The following is a 23,573-nucleotide window of genomic DNA, read 5'->3' on the forward strand; positions in this document are numbered from 1 at the left end:
TCTTACAAAATTTATGCCATGCAAACAGACAGATACGTGATAAATTTATCGTGGAGGACTGGGGGGCAATTTAAAATAAAATGCAAAAAAAAAAACAAGAGAATTATATAACAAATATTAGAATTTGGTGCTTATGTATTATACCAAAAACAGTCGAGAAGATTGCTGAATGTTCGATCTATGAAAACCGGTTTCATAGCCACTAAGACAAATAACGGGTGACACAATAAATTGGACTTGTATAATTTTGGATATTTATTTGCCCATCAGGGGTGGGGTGGGGTGGAGCAGGGGGAGAAGAAGGTTTGGTTACTTTACCCTCACCCCTACCCCTAATGTGCAAATATATAGCCCAAATTATATTATTACATAAACTAAGGCTTGGTTACTTTACCCTGACCCCACCCCTAATGTGCAAATATATAGCCCAAATTATATTATTACATAAATTACAGGATTATATTTTCATCATGTTTTGGTATATTTTATTATAATCAACCTAACTTCACTTCTTGAGTGCGTTTGGTATAATACGCAAGTACCTAGAATTCTAGGAATAGTTTATAAAATTCGAACTTTCTAGAGGGCTTGGTTCCAATACCCACCCCCCCCCTCTACCCCTACAAGTATTCACTTGCTGTACCATGATTTCTTCTGAGAATTCAGTTAAAGACTCGATATTCAAGCAAATTCGTAATAAAGCCACCCCCAGCTATTGGAAAGCATGTAATGAATGTCTAAAGATATAAAGAAAAAAAAAATAACTCTCTGTCAACTGGTGGGTATGTTAAATTCTCAAGTTCAAAACAGGTTCAGTACTCATTGAACAATGTTTGGCTGATATAGACCGATGCAAACGAAAATACACGGCACCAGCGAATTTTGTTAGGTTACACATTAGTTCTTAGAACTAACCCAAGGATATCTGAATCTGAATAAAAGTAGAAATCAGACATTTTACACGACATTTGATGAGTAAACTAGCGAGAATTTTTTTTTAGGTAAATTGGATATATTTGTTTTCATTTTCATTAAAACTATTGAAACAGACAACTTTACTGAAAATTAAGTTTGTTTGAGTTTTTCAAAGATTAAGACAGTACAGTGAAATGTATTGACTTCATGGTTATTTATTGATAGGCCATTAGATGACCGTTGAGAACTTTAAAATTAGAATTTTATTTTCTACTGGCCAAATGAGGATTTTTCTGCTCCTAATCGTGCTTTGTTCCGTCGGTTTTTGTGTTTTCAGTGAATCTAGTGTTTCAGTATTCTACAAATATAGGGAAATATCATGAGTTAGGGTGCTTGTTAAATATCTCGACCAGACTCAAGAAGTGAAGTTAGATTATCATAATGAAATATACTAAAATTTGATGAAAATTTAATACGTTAGTCACAAAATTACATAAACTAAAACAGAGAATTATGGAAATATTGCCGCCCAGAACGTCTTATATTGAATACCTAATCAAAATACCAACTCTATATATTACCTATTAGTAAAAATACCTACAACGTAGTTTATCTCCCTGAGCTTAAGTTAATTATCTCCGAATGCAAGCAGAGAAACCGGTTTTAAATAGATGAAACTTCTTGAGTCTGGTCGGGATATTTAACAAGTACCTGAGCTAGTTTATTTGAAACAATTTTTCACAAATATGTTGTACAGATTGCGAAGCAGTTATTTCTGCTCATTTTAAATTTCAACTTCGCTTTTACGTACACATTTCTTTCAAATTAATTATTAAGTTAATTAATAAGTTTGGTACTTATCTGTAAAACGGAACACACCCAAGAAATGAAGTTGGTTCATTCCTAATGAAAAATACTAAAATATAATGATAATATAATACTTTAGAAACAAAATTATGGAAACTATGAAAAGAATTATGGAAAGCAGGTCGTGCAGAACGCATTATATTAACTATCTAACCTAACCGCCTCTAAATATTAAACATTTATTAAAAATATGCATACATCATAGTTTTCTCGCTTAAAATAAGCAAATCACAGCCGATTCCAGAGAAGCGAACCAGATCATGTCAAAACATACACAACGTAACTCTTAAGCGCGTTCCGTTTAACAGACAAGTACCACAAGTTTAATTAATAATTAAGTTGGATTTCATTAATTCTCAAGCTCAATATTATTGGCTGATTTAGACGTTTCTTTTCGGCGTCACTTTATTCGCTTTCGTCCGAGGAATTGGACTTAACGAATGTCGCAGATCTACTGTGGTTTCCTTTGTAAAGTGATTATAAGCTATAAAATATCTCTTTATACTGAATTATTTATGTATCTCAGGGATTTACGCAGGGAGGGGGCCTCCGGCCCCCCCCCCCGAAATCTCACGATTTTCTTCATTTTCCCATAATTTTCTGATTTTTCTCACAGAATAATGGGTTTGAAGGATTTGCCCCCCCCCCCCCCGAAACAAATTGCCCCCCCCCGAAACAAATTCCTGCGTACGTGCCTGATGTATCTGTATTCAAAATTGCATTTCTCCTACAAACTTATGTTTACCTGGAATGCTTGTAAAGTCCTTCCGAAATTCCCTTCAAGTGAATAGGATAAGGTCCAAAAAACGCTAAGTATCATTTATTGTTGTTGTTTCCTTTTCAACTGCGCGCACGTAACCTCGTCTAAATGAACCTTAAAAAAATGAAATAAAGCTATGTCGACTTTACATATCTCTCCCGATTGGTCCCTAAAAAACTAGTCTGGTTGAAAATGTGAAGTTTTCGTACTGCTCACTTTTTTTTGCAATGTGTAGGAACCAGTGGGGAGTCCCCGCTCGTTTGGAAAGGTGCCAAGCAAAGGCATACAAATAGCATTTCGTTTCAAAACGTGTTTAATCGTGTTTCTTGAATGAAGTATCTGTACTATATATTCAAGAGGTGAAATCAATAAAGAGCTTGTTACTTACTTAAAAATATTTTGTATAATTTCTTGAATGAAATTTGCGTATTGTGTGTATCCAAGAGTTTTTGGGATGTTGTTAGAAATTTAATGTTTTGAAGCAAGTATTTTGTACTTTGCATAGAGTAATTTTTATTCTGTTATAACTCTTATGGATTTGTGTTAACTATTTTTTATTTTTTTTAAGAATAATTTTTTGTTTTGTAAGAAATAATTTTGGTTTATTACAACTTTTTATATTCTTTAATAATTATTTCTGTTTCGTAAGAACAATTTAGATTTTGTTTGAACTTCTTATATTCTGTAAGAATTATTTTTGATGTTGTTAGAAATCTTTTTATTTTGTAACAAGTATTTAGAATTTTGCGACAACTATTTTTTATTCTGTTAGTACTAGTTTTGATTTGTCTAAAATATTCTTGCATTTCGTAAGAATAATTTTTGTTTTTTAAGAACTATTTTCGGATTTTGTTTGAACTTTTTGTATCCTGTAAGAACTACTTTCGGTGTTGTTAGAATTTCTGTGCTTTGTGACACGTATTTCATATTTTGCAGTAGATATTCTTAACTCTGTTAGAACTATTTTGGATTTGTGTAAAGGATTTTTTTCTATTTTTAAGAATTGTTTTTGTTGTTTAAGAACTATTTTTGATTTTCTTACAACTTTTTGTATTTTGCAAGAATTTTTTCTGCTTTGTAAGAATTATTTTTGGAATATGTTTGAATTTTTTGTATGCTATAATAACTATTTGGGATGTTGTTATAAATTTAGTTTCTTGAATTTGGTATTCAAATCCAAGCAAGTATTTGGTATTTTACACCAAGTATTTTTTTATTCTGTTAGAACTATTGTGGATTTGTGTAAAGTATTTTTGTATTTACTACTAATAATTTTTGTTTTGTAAGAACTATTTTGGATTTCTTAGAACTTTTTATATTTTTTAAGAATTATTTATTTTTCTTAAGAACAATTTTGATTTTGTTTGAACTTTTTATATTCTGTAATAACTATTTTTGATGTTTTAATAAATATTTTTGTTTTGTAAAAATTATTTAAATTTTTTAAACACATATTTTTTATTCTGTTATTAATATTTTTGATTTTTCTAAAATATTTTTGTATTTCATAAGAATGATTTTTGTTTTTTAAGAACTATTTTTGGAATTTGTTTGAAATTTTTGTATTCTGTAAGAACTACTTTCGGTGTTGTTAGAATTTTCGAGCTTTGTGACAAGTATTTCATATTTTGCAGAAGCTATTTTCAATTATGTTAAAACTATTTTGGATTTGTGTAAACGATTTTTTCTATTTTTAAGAATAGTTTTTGTTGTTTAAGAACTATTTTCGATTTTATTATAACTTTTTGTATTTTGTAAGAATTGTTTCTGCTTTGTAAGAATTATTTTCGGAATAAATTTGAATTTTTTTGTATGCTACAATAAATATTTGGGATGTTGTTAGAAATTTAGTGTCTTGAAGCAAGTATTTGGTATTTTGCATCAAGTATTTTATCTTCTGAATTTTCTCAATAAAAAAAGAAATTAGTTATTGATCAATTATATTTTTCCAAATAATATAAAAAGGTTCCACTTCAATTCAGATTTTTCCCCAAAGACATAAATTTAAAGCTTTCATCCACATTTTTTGTAGAAGATATAAAAAGTTACACATTGATCATGAATATTTCACTATGAAGATAAGGAGCTCCACTTTAATTCTGTAATTTTTCCGAAAGACATAAACAACTTTAAAGTAATGTTCTAAATTTTAGTCTAGAAGATAAGAAAAGTTATACTACGAATGTGAATATTTTCCAGGAAGATAAAAAGCTTCATTTTATTTCTAATTTTCTCAACGAGGTGAAGAAAAGTTCAAGTTCTCTTCTGAATTTTCTCAATGAAAAAAGAAATAACTTACAGATAAATTCAATTTTAGTGTAGAAGATAGGAAAAGCTATACTATGAATGTGAATATTTTCCAGGAAGATAAAAAGATTCATTTAATTTCTAATTTTCTCAACGAGGTGAAGAAAAGTTCAAGTTCTCTTCTGAATTTTCTCAATGAAAAAAGAAATAACTTACAGATCAATTCTATTTTTTCCCAGAGAAACTAAAAAATTTTCACTTCAGTTCAGATTTTCTCAAAGAGATGGAAAAATTTAAAGTAGTGATCCAAATTTTTCATAGAAGATAGAAAAAGTTATTCTTTGATCATGAAAAGTTAACTCAATTCCGAATTTTATATAACACCACTCCCAGTCTGTTCAACCATATTGGGGGGGGGGGATGGGGCATGAGGTCCCCCAACACATATTCCAAGGTGTTTGGGGACAATTGGTTGAGCCAGCCTGTATTGTCCGATGATTGACTTTCGTTATGAGGACCCGGTTCAGATTTAGTTGTAACATCATCTAAATATTCATATATGAAACTATCTGTCCCCACCGGATCCTCGGGCATGTCGATATCACAGCTTAAGTCATTCAGGGTGGCAACTTCCCCAAACACATCGTTAAGGAAGCCTCCTTCCCATTCCAGAGTCTCGAGAACAAGTGTAGCTTCATCCTTGAACTCTGCTGGTTGAAAAAGAATTGATCCTATAAATATAGTCGCTTCATCACTCAATTGTGTCGCTGGTGTGGCTATATTTTTAATCTGTAGAAAAAAAAAAGTTTAATTTTTTATGTAAATTTTTTATAGTTAATAAACGTTGTCAATTTCTCATAGTCATTGTACCACTACCATCACCACCACCTGAACAATTAAAAGAAGAAGAAAAAAAGTTACATTGCATTATGTCTTTCATAATGTCAACTGAACATGTTAAAAAATATATATTTTTTTTTTTTTTTTAAAGCTCCTGCTGAAGATAGCTTCGAATATTTAAATTTTTATTTTTTTAAATTATAAATGCAAAAAAAATTTATTTTTAAAAAATAGGGGGGCAATTGATCATTATATATCAATTGTCACCACTACTATCCTAAGCTCCTGCTGGAGCTACCTTAGAATATTGAATTTTTTAAAATTATAAATTCAACAGAAAGTTATTTTTTAAAAAAAAGTGGACAATTGCTCCTTATATCTCAATTGTCACCACTACCATCCTAAGCTCCTGCTGAAGATAGGTTCGAATAATGAACTTTGTATTTTTAAAAAGTATAAATGCCACAAAAAGGTATTTTTTAAAAAATAGGTGGAAATTGATAATTATATATCACTTGTCACAACTACTATCCTAATCTACTGCTGAAGATAGCTTCGAATATGTAACTTTGTATTTTTGAAAAGTATAATTGCCACAAAAAGTTATTTTTCAAAAATAGGGGGGGCACTTGCTCCTTATATCTCACTTGTCACCACTACTACCCTACGCTCCCGCTGGAGGTAGACTCGAATGTTGAATTTGTTAAAAGTATAAATTCCACAAAAAGGTTTTTTTCAAAAAAATGGGGCAATTGCTCCTTATATCTCAATTGTCAACACTACTATCATCAGCTCCTGCTGTAGCTAGCTTAGAATATTGAACTTTGTATATTTTACAATTATAACTGAAAAAAAATTTTTTTTTTTCTTAAATAGGGGGCAATTGCTCCTTATATCTCAATTGTCCCCAATACTATCCTAAGCTCCTGTTGAAGCTAGCTTCGAATATTGAAATTTGTATTTTTTTTAAAGAATAAATGACAAAAAATGTTATTTTTTTTTCAAAAAAAGGGGGCAAGTGCTCCTTATATCTCAAGAGTCCCCACTAATATCCTACGCTACTACTGGAGCTACAATCGAATTTTGAAATTTTTTAATTTATAAATTCCACAAAAAAGTATTTTTTTTTCAAAAATATTGGACAATTGCTACTTATATCTCAATTGGACTCACTACTATCCTCAGCTCCTGCTGAAGCTAGGTTCGAATATTGAAGTTTGTATTTTTAAAAAGTATAAATGACAAAAAAATGTATTTTTTCAAAAATAGGGGGCAATTGCTCCTTATATCTCAATTGTCCCCACTACTATCCTAAGCTCCTGTTGGAGCTAGCTTCGTATATTGAAATTTTTATTTTTTTAAAAATAAAAATCCCAAAAACAGGTATTTTTTCAAAAAAAGGGGGCAATTGCTCCTTATATCTCAAGTTTCACCACTACTATCCTAAGCTCCTGCTGTAGCTAGCTTCGAATATTTAATTTTTTAAAAGTATAAATGCCACAAAAAGGTATTTTTTCAAAAATAGGGGACAATTGCTCCTTATATCTAAATTGTAACCAATACTATCCTACGCTCCTGCTGAAGATAGCTTCGAATATTGAAATTTGTATTTTTTAAAAGTATAAACCCCATATGTCGGTGGTTGATGTTGCTACCTTATCAATAACCAGTATGTTCCTATGTCTATTGCTAACGGATTTGTTTGAAGTTAATCGGGGCTAAATAAATGCTTGTAAGAGAGAATAACTTTTTTATCCATCCATATCAACAATTAAAGTGCACATATAATGTTGGATGATAATTTTTTAGAGCCCTCCCTCCCCTCCCCCTCTCCCGGGGAGAACCCTTGGGAACCGGGAGCTTCCTTCGATGTAGGAGGATCGATACCCTTTCGAGTTGGGGGGTATCGGACTTCACAACACTGTTCAAATAGAACAGCCTCAAATTCTTTCTCGAAAACACCTAAGTGTTTCAATGAAATGACCAAAAACGGGTTCACCCAAATAATGTTTCTTAACATTGCTGCGAAGACATATTTGGAAATTATCAAAAACCTTTGTCCCTGTGTAAATTGCTTATCGAAGATATACATCTTACTATTTAAAGTCTGCTGTGCGAGCAACCCACATATAATTAATATAGTATTAAAGAGCGTTTTTAGATACTATCAGTAGTGGATACATGCTACTGCTTTATCAGACAAATTTCATTTTGAATGGGAAAGTTAAATTTGTATTAGCAATTGTTTTCACTTTCGTTTTTTTTCAAATATATTGTTTTTTGTCTAAAATAAATTTTGTAAATATTTAATTATAATTCATATTTGTTTTAATTTACGTGGTATAGTTTTTTTTTTTTTGTTATAGAAATGCATGATAAGCATTACTTTATATATACCAGCTAATTTGGTTAATGAAAGAAAATGAAATAGTTTTTAGAAACAAATTTTAAGTTTTACTCATCAAAAGCTTTGCGCCTGAGAAAATTTACCTTATTTTTGAAAATAGGGATAGAAACAAAAAAAAATATGTATATACTTACAAATTCTGACTGGGCTTCTATATCTGAACTCCTTGGCAAAACTTGAAGGGGGTTAAGCTCACAATCTTCAGTAGGCTGAGCTGAGGCATTATATAAAGCAGTCCATTCCCTTTTCAAGTTCCTTCCAGCTGACATGGAGCTAACACGGGGGTCAGAGGACCCTGTCATTAAAGGATTCGGGGCCATTGGCTGGTCCAGGTCGTGTGTAGTTCTAGCAGCGAATTTGATAACTGAAGGTCTTGTAGCTTTCATTAATATACCTTCGATAAATAGTGCCCTCTTTTCAGATGGGGTGGTATTGCATGTGTCCACTTCCTTGAAAAAAAAATGCATTTTGGGTTTGGAAAATAATTCAGTTTATGTTAGGCATTTAAAGTACTTTAAAAAATTTTTTTTTTTCAATAGAGCTAATCATTTTTTTCAAAAAAACACCTAAAATGGTTAACTTATCATGATAAAAAAAACACCTTAAATGCAGAGTGGCCTGTAATTATTTAAAAAACCATCCCCCCCCAAAAAAAAGGCCACCGTAAGCTTAAACCCATATGAGAATTAATTAGTTGTTTCATCTTATATAAATGAAAGGCTTCTAGGTATGAATGTAGCCTTAGTTCTTCTTTAAGGAAAGAATTTCTTACTTGGACGAATGACAAGACTATTTCTTTTTTTTATTATAATAATGAGAAAATTTTTACTCACCAGAAATTGCTTTGAATTATTCATTTTCTATGTAAATGCTTACAAAAAATGTCAATTGTGTTATGTTCAATAAACTATTCAAAACTGTTGAGGAATCTAATTTGAAACTTGAATATATAAAAAAAAATAATTGGCATCTAAAAAAGATACACCGGTTTTTCCAACACGGATCTAACCTAAAAAAAACTAGTATATCATGAAATAGAAATTCAGTTAATTGTGTCAGAAAAAACTTGAACCAGAACAGATTATAACCAACCTGTTTGGTACGGGCACGTACGCAAAGTATATACCATCAAGCAAATTCCATATGATATTTCAAATTACTATAGCTTCTATAGAAATGATACCTCTTTGCAAATGACCCTGGTAACCCAATTACTTGAAAACTTACACACATATCTTTGCCTCAGGCGTAGGGTTCAAATATATAGATGCCTGGCCCGTGGTAAGGCATATTACGCAATCACTGGCTGGATCCATAGGTGACTGACCCGTGGTAAGGCATATTACGCAATCACTGGTCGGACTGTGCATTGCCTTACTACTTTTGTGTTTCTTTGGGCTATGTGTGTCTCTTTGGGCTGTTTGAGTCTTTTTGGTCTGTGTTTGTCTCTTTGGGCTGTTTGTGTCTCTTTGGGCTGTTTGTGTTTCTTTGGGCTATGTGTGTCTCTTTGGGATAATTGAGTCTTTTTGATATGTGTGTGTTTCTTTTGGCTGTTTGTGTCTCTTAGGGCCGTGTGTGTCTCTTTGGGCTATGTGTGTCTCTTTGGGCTGTTTGAATCTTTTTGGTCTGTATGTGTCTGTATGGGCGTTGTTTTTGTCTCTTTTGGCTGTGTGTGTCTCTTTGGGCTTTGTGTGTCTCTTAGGACTGTGTGTGTCTCTTTATCCTGTGTGTTTCTCTTTGGGCTGTGTGTGTCTCTTTAGGCTGTGTGTCTCTTTGGTCAGTTTGAATTTTTTTTTGTCTGTGAGTGTCTCTTTTGGCTGTTTGTGTCGTTTTGGGCTTTGTGTGTCTCTGTTGGATGTGTGCGTCTCTTTGGGCCAAACATTTTTCACATTAACAAATCAAGGTTCTAGATTTTTTTTTTAGATAGTAAAAACATGCTTTCTTTCTGATAAAAACGTCCTAATCGCCTGAGAGCACATTTAGCTTTTTAAAAATAAATCATAGTAGATTCATACGAGTTGTTTTTTAACAGGATTTGAAACTAATCAAGAATAACATTATTATTTACCAGCAATTTTGGACAATTTTCCAAAAACGTGAAACGAAAAACATATTCTTTGTTTTAATGACTCAGTATATAAAAAATTTATAAATAGCAGAAAACTCTAAATTACTTAAAACAAGCCCTTTTTTCAATAGAATACAACGAAACGATATTTTATCTACCAGGATAGAAGTGTACAGATCCTGAAGGACCCCCCCACCCAAAAAAGAAAATTAAACAATTTGAAAATGGGGTATTTTGATTTAGTTCACTTTCCCATTGACCATGTGACAATTTCGACGTAGTACCCTTGGCCGTTCTTGAGGTATCGTCCTTTGTTCAAAACTGGAAACATGATGTGTCACTTGGTTACCTTAAAACCCCCCCCCCTCCCCCCCCCCCCCAAAAAAAATACCCTGATGTTCGATATTAACTTCTAATTTTAATTTGAAATTTTTATATTAAAATTTTGTTTAACGTTATATGTTGGCAAAGCCACGAACATCTTGACGTAGAAAAAATATCTTCAAAAAACATAATATTGCATCGATTTTTAACATCAGCAACAAATTTTTTTTTAAAGGTTTTTATATTTGTTGTAAAAAAAAAAAAAAAAAAAAAAAAAAATTATTCAAGCCTCGATACGATTTCTCCGGCATTGATTTCACCTGTGCGCATAAGCAACTGCGCTAGGAGGCGTTGAATTAGATTTTGCATTATATGGTAATTAGTAAGCTACCTTAACCTTGTTGATTTCAATGTTTTATATACCAAAGGAGTTGCAACATCTAGGTGATTAGTTTTGCTTACTGTTCGTCACGGTTTAACACTATCCTATGAAATTTGTTGAATACAAGCAATGATTTGGTACAATCCAAATATAAAAGGATTGTCCCAAATATAGGGGAAACCTAACAAGGTAAATATAGAACACGGGACCGACATAACGTGATGAATTTTTCAATATATGCTATTACACAAGTCACACTGATCGAAATAACTCGCCAACTAACTGCACAGATTGAAACTGAAAGGACTACCTTTATTATATAAATAGTTATTTCATTGGTGCTTTCACAAAGAATAGTACATTGGACAATAATTTTAACTGATATATATGGTACGAGTCAATATCTTCTAAAACTAATAGTGTCGGTCTATGAATATTTTTGTCAAATATTTTAACAATTTTTTGTACTCGTTAATGATTCAGTCTTCTCTTGTTAACTACACGAGAGAATGCCATTAGAAAACATGTGTTCGAACGTTGGACCACTCGAGACGCTTCAATTATAGCTGGTTGTTCAATGCACTTAGGATATTCGACTGTGTTTTTTGGGGTTTAGGGTGGGGGGGGGAAGGTACCTAAGTTAGGTGACGTATCTAATATATGCTATGCTTTACAAACCCCCAAACCAAACCCCCACCCCCTAAACTGAAAATAAATAGACCAAAATTTTTTCTAAACAATTAAATAAAAAAAAAATTTTATTTTTTTTCATTAGAAATAAACAAAAATTACATTTTATAAAGTCACACATAATGCAAGAGTACCCAATTTTTTAACAAAAGTTGTACTATAATGCTTTCGATTGATGGGTAGGGGGAGAAATATTTAAATATAAATAAGTTTAAAATCTGCATAATCTTTTGGTTTCGATACGGTTGAAGAGATTTCAGCTCCTATCATGTTACAACCTTGACTATAGACAAATAGTACGCAACTATTGAACTCCAAATACCCGGAAAGTTTCAACTTAACTTCCTTAACTTTTCCATAAATATCAGATATACACACTTTTGACAACCTTGGATGACAAAAGTGAATTTTGATTTAGTTCAATTTCCAACGTAAAAGCCATTTACGCTGATATATCGTACTAGACAATAATGCAAGTTATGTTGTGATGTTATTAAATTTGCTCAAAAACATAAACACAAAAACAGGATCCAAAATGAGCCGAGCAAATATTACAAGAAAAATGTCCCATCTTCCCCAACGACACCACTGGTGACGATCAATTGTGTCAATTCACGAAAATTATAGAGGCTAGGTAATATCTAGTCCCCCCCCCCCAAATATTTTTGTCTGATACGTTAAAACGAAACGCAATGCATTTAAACAAATTTTCTATGAGTTTTTTTTAACCATTTTATACACACTTCCTCCAAAGAGAAATTTTGGACAGTTTCTTTATAATCCAGGGAGGGAAAGTTCGCTGTTTTTCCAATTTCTTGAACAAAATACAAAAAAAAACCAAGCCCCTTTTCAACAATAATCCACAAAAAGACTTTCTTGAATCTGGAAGGGGGAGTAATAACTAAATCTTGCAGAAAAATACCCCCCCCCCCATTGAAGCTGCAGGTATTCACTCATGCTACTTGTTAATAAGACAACTGATATTATGAAATTATTAACTGTTAAACAAAGATTGAAACAAAAGATTAATGCGTAGTCAAAATAAAAAAATGGACGGACAAACGAAAGTATTAATTCAAAAATTAAAGGGTTAATCTATATATTTTTATTTGATAGGTGATGGTAGTATGGTAAGAAACTATGTTCATTTTATAATTTCTAACCTGGTAAACATATGCGTAATGAAAACGGAATTGAAAAATATATGTAAATCCGTCCTGTTAAAATATTAATATTATACTATTAGTGAACGCTGGATCAAGTAAACGAGTATTAGAAAAGTCGACAGTCAATAGTAAATGGCCGAAAGGTCCGGTTATTTTTACTCAAGCTTGAAGAACTCTGTAGAAGCACCTTATTAAGATAAACCTTACATTCCAATAGTTGCGAATCTTTTTATTTTTCAAGTTAAGAAGATAAATTTATCGTGGATGTATATTCTGTATTTACTTTATATATTTCTGTTCGTTTTTATTGAACCATGCTTTGCTCTTAACCTTTTATCCTAAATTAATTACGGGGTACTGTTGCATTATGCAGGCATCGCTATATACTATATCAAATAAACCAGCCACAAAACCCGTCAAACTACTATTTCATTAGCAGACAACGGGTGATTTGCAAGATAAATTGATGGCAAAGCGTGATTTCTCAATATTTAAACGATTGTTTTTTTGGGGTTTAGGAGGGAGAAAGGTACCTAAGTTATGTTATGAATTCAACGTATGCTATGCTTTACCCCCCACCCTCCCTAATGTGCAAATATATAGCCCAAATTTGTTTCTAAACTATTATATATTCAACCAATTTTTATTTCATTTCATTTATACCATGTAATTTTAGAAAAACGTCCTAAACGGGAATGGAAACAATTTTGCTAGAAATAGGGGAACTGAATGTCCAAAGATACTGGGGACTTAAGAGTGTAAACGACTTAGTTCGTTTGTGAGCCAAGTCAAGAGTGCCTTTGAGCATTCCTTATAGGCTTAAAATTAGCTTCCCCGGGTTAAATCTGTAAAAGATAACAATAGATACTTAGCACTAAAAAGCTACATGCATCTAGGCAAATAACAACACTAATCATGTCTATTTTACTATAAACAGAGCTTATTTAAAAACCCATGGATTTGGCGCTCAATTCACTCGGACTGTCAGTTCGTGTTTTCTTCTAATATATTAACTATTTCTTTTTCATTTTTGAATTTATTGAAGTTTTGTAACAATGTTAAATAAAGTGAAATCAATCTTCCAGTTGTACTTTACTAAACAATACTCAATACATTGTGCACAAGTCTTAGTCCTACTTACTTCTCTAGTCATTTACGTCTCGTCAAACGCTAAGTAATCGGGCTTGTCAGATAAGTGATCTTGGAACATTAGAACATGCAGCAAGAGTATAGGCTACTCTGCCTTTCGGCATTCAAAAATTTGTCAAGACTCATCAAGTGCCCCTCCCCACGATAATCTTTAGTAAAAGGCGAAAGATTAACTTGATATGAGGAGAGGCCAGAGCTATGAAAATAGCTGGAGATGACTTGAGTATATAAAAATAAATCCTAGTAAATCCTTATCGTTTTTTTTTTTTTAACAAGGTTCGAAAGTAATAATTAATTCAATTTCAAATAAAGTAAATATTATCCAAAAAATCATATGATTAGAAAAAGTATTCAATTAGCATCAATTCATGGGCAACTTTAATGACATGCTACAAAAACTACATCCACAGAAAATAACATAAATATTCAGTAATCAGGCTCAAAAATAAATGTAATGTAACTGAGTGTTTTATCGAGGGCGATTGACAAAGTCCCCCCCCCCTATTTACAGATTCCCATACGTTGTTCGGGAGGGACGGAAATTTTATTTTGATATGTGGCACCCGCAATGGCATTTTAGAAATGTGGGGGGGGGGACCACGGTAATTTAAAATTTCTTATTATCTAATTTATGAAAAAATAAATTATTAATCCCAGTGATTCGATTCCTAGTTAATTTAAAAATCAGTATTTAATAATTACAGAGTGTTTTCGAAAACAAAATTCATTAGGATTCTATAGAGCTTACGCTCAAGCCTCTCATATGCATGGAATTTCAGGCACGATTGTTCTGTAACATTTCAAAGTTGTAAGTATCTTAAGACATAAATTTTTTAAAGAGGGTTCATCAATCAACCATACATGTCCCCTTGGTGTCTTAACAATATCAAATTGTGTGCTTTTCCTTACAACTGATAAATACGTCACATACATAAGAGGCCCAAACGACAGATCTTTACAGTGTGGACAGGGGTCTGCGTGAACGCAGTCCCCCACTTCCAAAAATTACGCTGTTGAGTTACACCTATTTAGGGTAATCACACGGTTCAGCCAGTCCGGTGCATTGGAAAGGCCTCACCCTTGGAGCGCTTCCTCTTCATGATCAACATTTTACTAATATCTTTCGACATAAATCCCGTTGCTTTGAATGCCACTCAGAAGCTCCAATTTATTAGCCAGATGCAGGTTTACAAAACTTTTTCACATTAATGAATCAAGTCTCTAAATTATTTTTGAAAATACAAATGCCCCATTTCATTTTCATATGCAAACATCTTAATCCTTTGAATGCAAGTTTACCTATTTGAGAAAAGGAAATCAGGGGTTTCTCACTCTGTTATCAATATGACTGAAAAGTCGAAACTTTTATTTCTGAGAACCCAGTGGCCGTTCTTCTCGTTAACAATCAAAGGGGTACTTAGTCAGTATTGAGACGTCTCCCAGTTCCCCTAATAGACAATTTTTCCGAGGCTAAAACCAATACCTACAGTGAGTCTCTTCGAATAGTGATTTTATTTAATTTTCAGCATTTAATAATTGCATTCTCCTTCCGAAAAAGGTGACTGGGACTTCAATCCAGGTTGGGAATTTTTATTTAAATATGGCGAGTGGTCATTAACCTTTTCACCATTAAATTTTGTAAATTATTAACAGTTTTTCGGGTCAAAAAAAAAATAAATATATATTCAATTATTTGAAAAAAACTACGTTTTCTAAAGAGTTAAAGAGGCTGAGTTACAAGGTCGAACCTTAAAACGTACAGGGATTAGGACGCACAGTTGGGGGGCTGCCGCCCCCCCAAACCCCCCGCTTCCGCAGCCTTTAAATAAAAAAAAAGTTTTTTTACCTGAAAGTAAGGAGCGACATTAAATCTTAAAACGAACAGAAATTGTTCCGTATATGAAAGGGGCTGTGCCCTCCTCAACGCCTCACTCTTTACGCTAAAGTTTGACTTTCTCACAACTCTTTTTTTTAAACAGTAAAAACTTTAGCGTAAAGAGCGAGGCGTTTGACAGCTACAAAATACAATTACCGCTGTCTCTCTGCGACCGCTAGGACCGGAAATCGCTTAACATTGTGGTGGGTCGCCTCTTTATTGATGCACAAGTGTGCCTCCTTGATATATTCAACGTCTAGGAAACTACAGATATGGTTTCTACAATGTATAAGGAAGCGCATAAGACGTCAGTGTTTAAGGTTCATTTGAAAAAAACTAGACACTTTCACAGCCTTTAAATAAAAAAAAAATTTCGAGGATAAGCTCCCGGGCCCTAGGAAAGCTTAACCTCTAAATTTCAGCCCAATTGGACAACGTTAAAGGGGGGCTGTGGTTGGAGGGACCAAACCTTCGGCCCAGTTTACCCCATGAATATAAAGTCGGAGGAGGATGAAATTTTGCAAGTTTCTTAGTTTAAGCTTGGGCTACAAAATGCGATTACCGCCGTCTCTCTGCGACCTCTAGGACCTAAAATCGCTTAACATTGTGGTGGGTCGCCTCTTCATAGAGGCACAAGTGTGCCTCCTTGATGAGCTTTGATTTCCCCTCGAGAGGAGTGCCCTAATCCCGGAGGTACTGCAATACCGGGCCAGCGCGTGAAGGGAGCGGAACAAACCCCGACATCCCTCCGGTTTCCAAAAATCAGTTTAATATTCTGGGCCCCATGTAAAGGCCATATCATATATTAAGCTGATAAGAACAGATACTACACTTTAATCTTAGCCAAAAGGCCGAGAAGCGATAATTAAAGAAGGTTTGTCAAAGATTCTATAAGAATACGAGTAAGAAACTTTGTCACAATTTTAATTTCGGTTGCAATACTCTAATAACATTCAATGAACTTATCACTTTGTCTTTAGATTTTTATAAACAAAATAAAACATTTCCCATAATATCAAAGTTTATCTCAAAATTTTAATGGTAAACGTAAAATTTTCAAATCAAGACTTGGACAAAATTGTCATTCAAAAAGCCAAAATCAGACAAAGATTTAGGCTACTAAACAAAACTGACCTGTTTATATGGATCCTTTAATTTTGCAGGCTTTTTTTAGGTTTGACATTATAGTTTGCATACACTAAGTATAATTGGAGGGGGGGGGGGGACAACATTAGTTCGTAGAGGGGTTCAAGCGGGGTGCGTGCTATAGCAGTCCCCCCAGACTCAACGACAATTTTTAACCTTTACACCAACATAAATGTTACCGTCCCAAACCAATAAATCTCAGAATTATATGATCAACTTAAATGTTTTCAAACATTTTCACATTAACAAATCAAGGTTCTAGATTACTTTTTAGATGGTAAAAACATGTTTTCTTTCTGATAAAAACGTCCTAATCACCTGAAAGAACATTTAGTTTTTCGAAAATAAGTCATAGTAAATTCCTATCAGTTTTTTTTAACAGGATTTGAAACTAATCAGGAATAAAATGACTATTTACCAGGAATTTCTGAAAATTTTCGAAAAACGTGAAACGAAAAACATATTCTTTGTTTTAATGACTGTATATCAAAAATTTATAAATAACAGAAAACTCTAAATTACAAAAAAAAGCCCTTTTTTCAATAAAATACAACGAAACGATATTTTATCTATCAAGGTAGAAGTTTACAGATCCTGAAGGACCCCCCCCCCCCAAAAAAAAAAGAATATTAAACAATTTGAAAATAGTGTATTTTGATTTAGTTCAATTTCCCATTGAACATGTCGTGACAATTTCAACGTAGTAGGCTACCCTTAGCCGTTCTTGAGGTATCGCCCTTTGTACAAAACTGAAAGCATGAAGTGTCTCTTGTTTAGTTTAAAATCCCACCCCCTCAAAAAAAAAATACCCTGATGTATCGATATTAACTTCTAATTTTAAATTTTTATATTAAAATTTTGTTTAACGTTATATGTTGGCAAAGCCACGAACATCTTGACGTAGAAAAAATATCTTCAAAAAAATAACATTGCATCGATTTGTAAAAACAGCAACAAATTTTATTTTCAAGGTTTTTATCTTTGTTGTAACAAAAAAAAAAAAAAAAAAAAAAAAAAAAATATTAAAGCCCCGAAAAGATTTCAACGGCATTTTTTTCACATTTGCGCAAAAGCAAATGCCCTTGGAGGGGTTTAATTTTATTTTTCATTCTATGCTAATTATTACTCTACCAGAAACTTGTTGATTTTTCTTTTATATTCACCCAAATATCTTAAACATCTATGTGAGTAGTTTTTCGTACCTTTCGTGACGGAGTAACAATATACTACGAATTATGTTTTATAAAATATCTTATTTTTTACAATCCAAATATAAAATGATTGTCACAAATATAGGGGAAACGTAACAAGGGAAAGATAGGACACGTTACAGTACCTATATATCGTGGTGCATTTGTTAAGAAATGATATTACAAAAGTCCTACTTAGTTACATAACGTGCCAAATAATGTTATTTATTTAATAAAGATTTCTGTCATTTATAAAATAACAATTTCTGACAGTTTTTATTTCACATATTCCTTTTCATTGGTTAAGATCTTTCTCTATTTTTCTCTATTTTAGATTTCTCTATTTTAGATCTTTTCCGTTTCTCTCTATAAGAATTCAAATTTTGGCTTTCTATTAATATGTTTGACAAATTTTTCAAAAATTTTTGGTACTCTTGCATTATGCAGGCCTCTCGGGTTAACTACTATAGAGTAGGCAATGATAAAACCCGTTTTTGACATGTTTACCGCTATAGACTAGGCAATGATATCGTTGTTTTCATTGCGCATACGATATTAAACTGTGTTTCTTTGGAGTTTAGGGTGGGGGGGGACGGAACCTAAGTTAGGGGAAGTATTTAATATATAATACGCTTTACAAAACCCCAACGCCATCCCCCCTACCCTCCCCCCCCTAATGTGCAAATATATAGCCCAAATTTGTTTCTATACTATATATATATTCATCCTATTTTATTTTATTTCATTAGCATTAACCAAACTTGACTTTTTAGAAAGGCCCGCATAATACAAGAGTACCCAATTTTTTAACAAAAGTTGTACTATAATGCTATCGATTGATGTGTAGGGGGAGAAATATTCAAATATAAGTGAGTTGAAAATTTGTATAATCTTTAGGTTTCTATAGAGTTGAAGAGATTCCAGCCCCTATCATGTTACAACCTTTGCCATAGACAAATAGTACGCAACTATTACACTCCACATACCCTGAAAGTTTCAATTTAACTTCCTTAACTTTTCCGTAAATATCACATATACACATTTTTGACAACCTTGGATGCAAATAGTGAATGTTGATTTGGTTCAATTTCCAATGTAAAAGCCATTTACGCTGATATATCCTACTAGACAATAATGCAAGTTATGTTGTGATGTTATTAAATTTGCTCAAAAACATAAACACAAAAAACTGGATTCAAAATGACCCGAGCAAATATTACAAGAAAAATGTCTCCTCTTCCCCAACGACACCACTGGTGCCGATCAAGTGTGTCAATTCACCAAAATTATTGAGGGTAGGTAATATCTAGTCCCCCCCCCCCAATATAGTTTTCATATAATATACACAGAAGAGAAATGACTTGACAAACATTTACTAGGAGTTTTTTTTAACCCTTTTCTAACAAACTTATTACCCGGGAAATTTTATGCCAATCTTGTTTTCTGGGAAGAGTATTTGTATAATAAATGTATTTACCTTTCGCTGTTTGTCCGATTTATGGGACACTTTACAAAAAAAAACAAGCCCTTTTTCAAAAATAATCCAACTTTCTTGAATCTGGAAGGGGGAGTAAGAACTAAATCTTGCAGAAAAATACCCCCCCTCCCCACACTGAAGCTGCTGGTATTCACTCATGCTACTTGGTAATAATACAACTTATATTATGACATTATTAAATTTTCTCCAAAGATAGACACAAAAGCTGAATTTTTAATCACCCGAGCAAAATACACAGAAAAATCATCAGGTAAATGATTACTTACTTTATTTTTATTAGTATTTATCCTTTCTGTTTGTCATTAACTAGATTAATTTTCTAATTCTATCTTGTTACTACCAATGTAGCCAGAACACTGAATTGACAAACAGATGGCCTTCAAGTATAATTCCAGTTTTATAGTAGAATTTTAGTACTAACCTACTAAATAACCCTAAGCTTTGAACCGGAGAAAAGCAATAGAAAACGAAACAAAAGTCCGATAAAATGGACTCAAGCTTGAAAGACTTAGTGGAAACAAAGTAGTACGAGGGAAGCTGCATTCCAAGATGGTAGTATCTTTTGATTTTTCAAGTGCAGAAGATCAATGTCTTATGGAGTAATATTCTGTATGGACTTGTGCTAGTTTTGTTCATATTTCTTGAGCCATGCTTTGCCCTTTACTTTTTAGCCTAAATAAATTACGGGGTACTGGTGCATTATGCGGGCATTGCTATATATAAAATCAAATAAACCAGCCACGAAACCCGTCAAACTGCTATTTCATTAGCAGACAACGGGTGATTTGCTAGATAAATTGATGCCAAAGCGTGATTTCTCAATATTTAAACGATTGTTTTTTGGGGGGGTTTAGGAGGGAGAAAGGTACCTAGGTTAGGTTATGCATTTAATGTATGCTATGCTTTACCCCCCACCCTCCCTAATGTGCAAATTCCTAATATAGCCCAAATTTGTTACTAAACTATTATATATTCATCAAATTTTATTTCATTTCATTTATCCTATTTCGTTTTAGAAAAATCTCCTAAACTGGAATGGAAATGCTGTTACTACAAAGGAGGAATGAGAGTCCTATGAAAATGGGGACTCGAGAGCGCCTGAGCGCCTAGGACTTGGTTCGTTATTGCACCGAGCCAAGAGTGCCTTGGAGCATTCCTTACCCGCTTAAATTAGCTTCCTTGTGCTTAATATGTAAAAGATGACAACAAATACTGTGTAAAAAAATGATACATTAATAGAGGCGAATAGCACAATTACTAAGGTCTGCGTTATGACACCAATGGCTGTTTAGAAAGCCCAGGAAAGGGTCGACCCATTGCAAAGTTACCGTCCATTTTTACTCTCTGCACAATAATACACAATTTCTTTTTCAATTTTGAAAATATTTTGTATTTGTTAAAAAATGAATTCAATTATCCTCCATTGTCCAGGGTTACTTTTCTGACCACTAATTAATAACGTTTAATCAAGTAGTAGTCCTACTGACTTCTCATCTCATTTACGTCTCGTCAAACGCCAAGGGTAAGTAATCGGGCTTGTCAGATAAGTGATCTTGGAATATTAGAAGATGCACCAAGAGTATAGACTAGTCTGCTTTTCGGCATTCAAAAATTTGTTAAGACTCATTAAGTGCCCAGCCCAGCGGTAATCTTTAGTAAAAGGCGAAAGATTATAACTCGATATGAGAAAAGGCCAAAGCTATGAAGATATCTAGAGATGACTTGAGTATATAAAAATAAATCCTAGTAAATCCTTATCGTTTTTTTTAACAAGGTTCGAAAGCAATAAGGAATTCAATGTTCAATCAAGTAAATATGTGCAAAAAAAATCATCTGATGAGAAAAAATATTCAATGAGCAGCAACTCATGGGCAACTTTAATGGCATGGTAATAAATCTACATCACAGAAAATAACATAAAAATTCAGTAACCACGCTAAAAAACAATTTTAATGTACCTGAGTGGTGGGTCAGTTGCTGTAGTCAAGGGCCCCCCTATTTAAATATTCCATGAACCTTGGCGGTACTGAAGGAATTTTTAGTTTGATATGTTGCCAATGCAATTGACTTGATGAAATGGGGGGGGAACAAGGGCATTTCACTTTTTTAAGACTAGCCTTTGTGACTGAATCTAAGTTTCAGCAATTTGATTCGATTCCTAGTTCAATTTAAAAATCAGTATTTAATAATTGAAGAGTATTTTCAAAAACAAAATGCATTAGGAATCTATAGAGTATACGCCCAACTCCCTCATATTATTTCAAACATGTAAGTTTATCAAAAAATTCATTTTTTCAAAAGGGCCCAATGATCAATTTTACATTTCCCATTATTGTCTTAATAATATCAAATTGTGTGCTTTTCCTTACAACTGATAAATACGTGACATACGAAAGAGACCCAAAGGACAGATCTTTACAGAGTGTGGACATGGGCCACGCGAACGCAGTCCCCCACTACCAAAAATTACGCTGTTGAGTTACCCTCATTTGGGGTAATCACACGGTTCAGCCAATCCGAAGTGTAATGGAAAGACCTCCCCCTGGGAGCACCTCTTTCATGATCATGGTAGCTCCCCACAGGGTTGTTAACTTTTCGGTCCATAAATATGTTCCCAGAGCATCCTAAATTATGTAATTTTTAGACAAAATATGTCCAAAACATGTCCATCTTGAAATCTCAGAACCTAGAGGTTATTTTTCTTATCAATCGGGATATTTACCAAAAGACGATTTGGAAAAATATTTAAAAGGGGCCATTAAACATAAAATATCTTTACAACAAAAAAAAAACATTAAATACAAGCGCAAAACTCAAAAAAAAAAGTAAAAACTAAAAATAGTTTGTGGGAGCTTAAGATTAGTCTTCTAGCGAGAATTCATCTTGATAATTATGTTCAGCATGAGAGGCCTTATTTCTTCCTTTGTTAGCTATTTGCCAATCGGAAAACCAAAAAAACGGAATTAAATTTTAAACTGTGAATATTTTGTATTGTTTATGCTAAATAATAAAAGAATAAAAAAAAGGCTATATTGAGTATTACAAAAAACAATAAAATTAAACCGTCGCTTGTACATAATTTGAAGAAAAGATTGTCTCTGTTTTTATAAAAAAAAAATTTGGAGGGTTTTATCAATAGTAAAGTTGTTGAAGAAACGATACAATTGGCCAACCCGAAAGAACTTTCAATTTACTATAACATATAGGGTGCTTTTACTTGTAAATTTACAACGACTTACATTTATTGATGACGACTTTGCATGGATTTGGACATTTCTATTTGGTTGATGGTTCGGTTATACTGTTTGGTCCTAGGTAGTTGGACAGATGAGTAAGGTCAAAACCTCGTTCAAGTGCAAATTTGGCTCAATTGCTGGATTAGGACGACAGCTTTTTTTTTTTTTTTGCCAATTAAATAACTCTTAAAAATAATAAAAGATTTAAAATAAAAGACGTTTCAAGCCACGATATAATTAGGGAATTTAAAGTACTCAACAGTGATGCCAAACGTGGTACAATTGTACCATTTTGGTACATTTCATCTCTACTGGTCAGGGTTGCCAACTTTTCGGTCCATAAATATGTCCCCTGAGTATCCAAAATTATGTCATTTTTATCCAAAATATGTCCATATTTCGTCTTTAATATGTCCATCTTGAAATCTCAGGACCTAGAGGTTATTTTTCTTATCAATTGGGATATTGACCAAAAGACGCTTTGGAAACATCTTTCAAAGCGGCCAGTCAACATCAGTAGTAATGGTAATAACAGTGTCAAGCGGGGTGTCCCCCCATATAGCTATAACGATTCCGAGCAGAGTGTTCTCCCATATAGCTATAATATTTACAAGCGCAGAGTGTAATGACCGATTCAACCACCGTGAAAATTCGTGCTGATCTATGTTCAAAGTGCGTGATATTTTCACGGTGGTTGAATCGGTCATCACACTGTCTGCTTGTATGGCGGGTGTACTGTGCGCTTGAAAGCATTGTAGCTATATGGTGGGACTGTCCGCTTGAAACTGTTATAGCTATATGGTGGGACTGTC

At 33.1% G+C, this 23,573-nt stretch overlaps 2 non-coding genes and 2 pseudogenes across 2 annotated transcripts; all 4 read right to left on the minus strand.

The window, feature by feature from the left end:
- Positions 1 to 13,897: 13,897 nt before the first annotated feature.
- On the minus strand, positions 13,898 to 14,014 carry LOC148941681 (U5 spliceosomal RNA; annotated as a pseudogene).
- A 2,348-nt stretch (positions 14,015 to 16,362) lies between these two features.
- Positions 16,363 to 16,554, minus strand: LOC148941682 (U2 spliceosomal RNA). Its single transcript, XR_016143313.1, has one exon. It is a non-coding gene; the product is annotated as a U2 spliceosomal RNA (small nuclear RNA).
- Positions 16,555 to 21,108: 4,554 nt separating this feature from the next.
- Positions 21,109 to 21,227, minus strand: LOC148941683 (U5 spliceosomal RNA; annotated as a pseudogene).
- Positions 21,228 to 21,954: 727 nt separating this feature from the next.
- LOC148941684 (U1 spliceosomal RNA) lies at positions 21,955 to 22,115 on the minus strand. The gene has a single exon (XR_016143329.1). It is a non-coding gene; the product is annotated as a U1 spliceosomal RNA (small nuclear RNA).
- Positions 22,116 to 23,573: the final 1,458 nt, after the last annotated feature.

Source organism: Artemia sp. Qi Xiang Cuo, chromosome 18, assembly GCF_049724085.1.
Source record: "Artemia sp. Qi Xiang Cuo chromosome 18, ASM4972408v1, whole genome shotgun sequence".
Classification (NCBI taxonomy): domain Eukaryota; kingdom Metazoa; phylum Arthropoda; class Branchiopoda; order Anostraca; family Artemiidae; genus Artemia; species Artemia sp. Qi Xiang Cuo.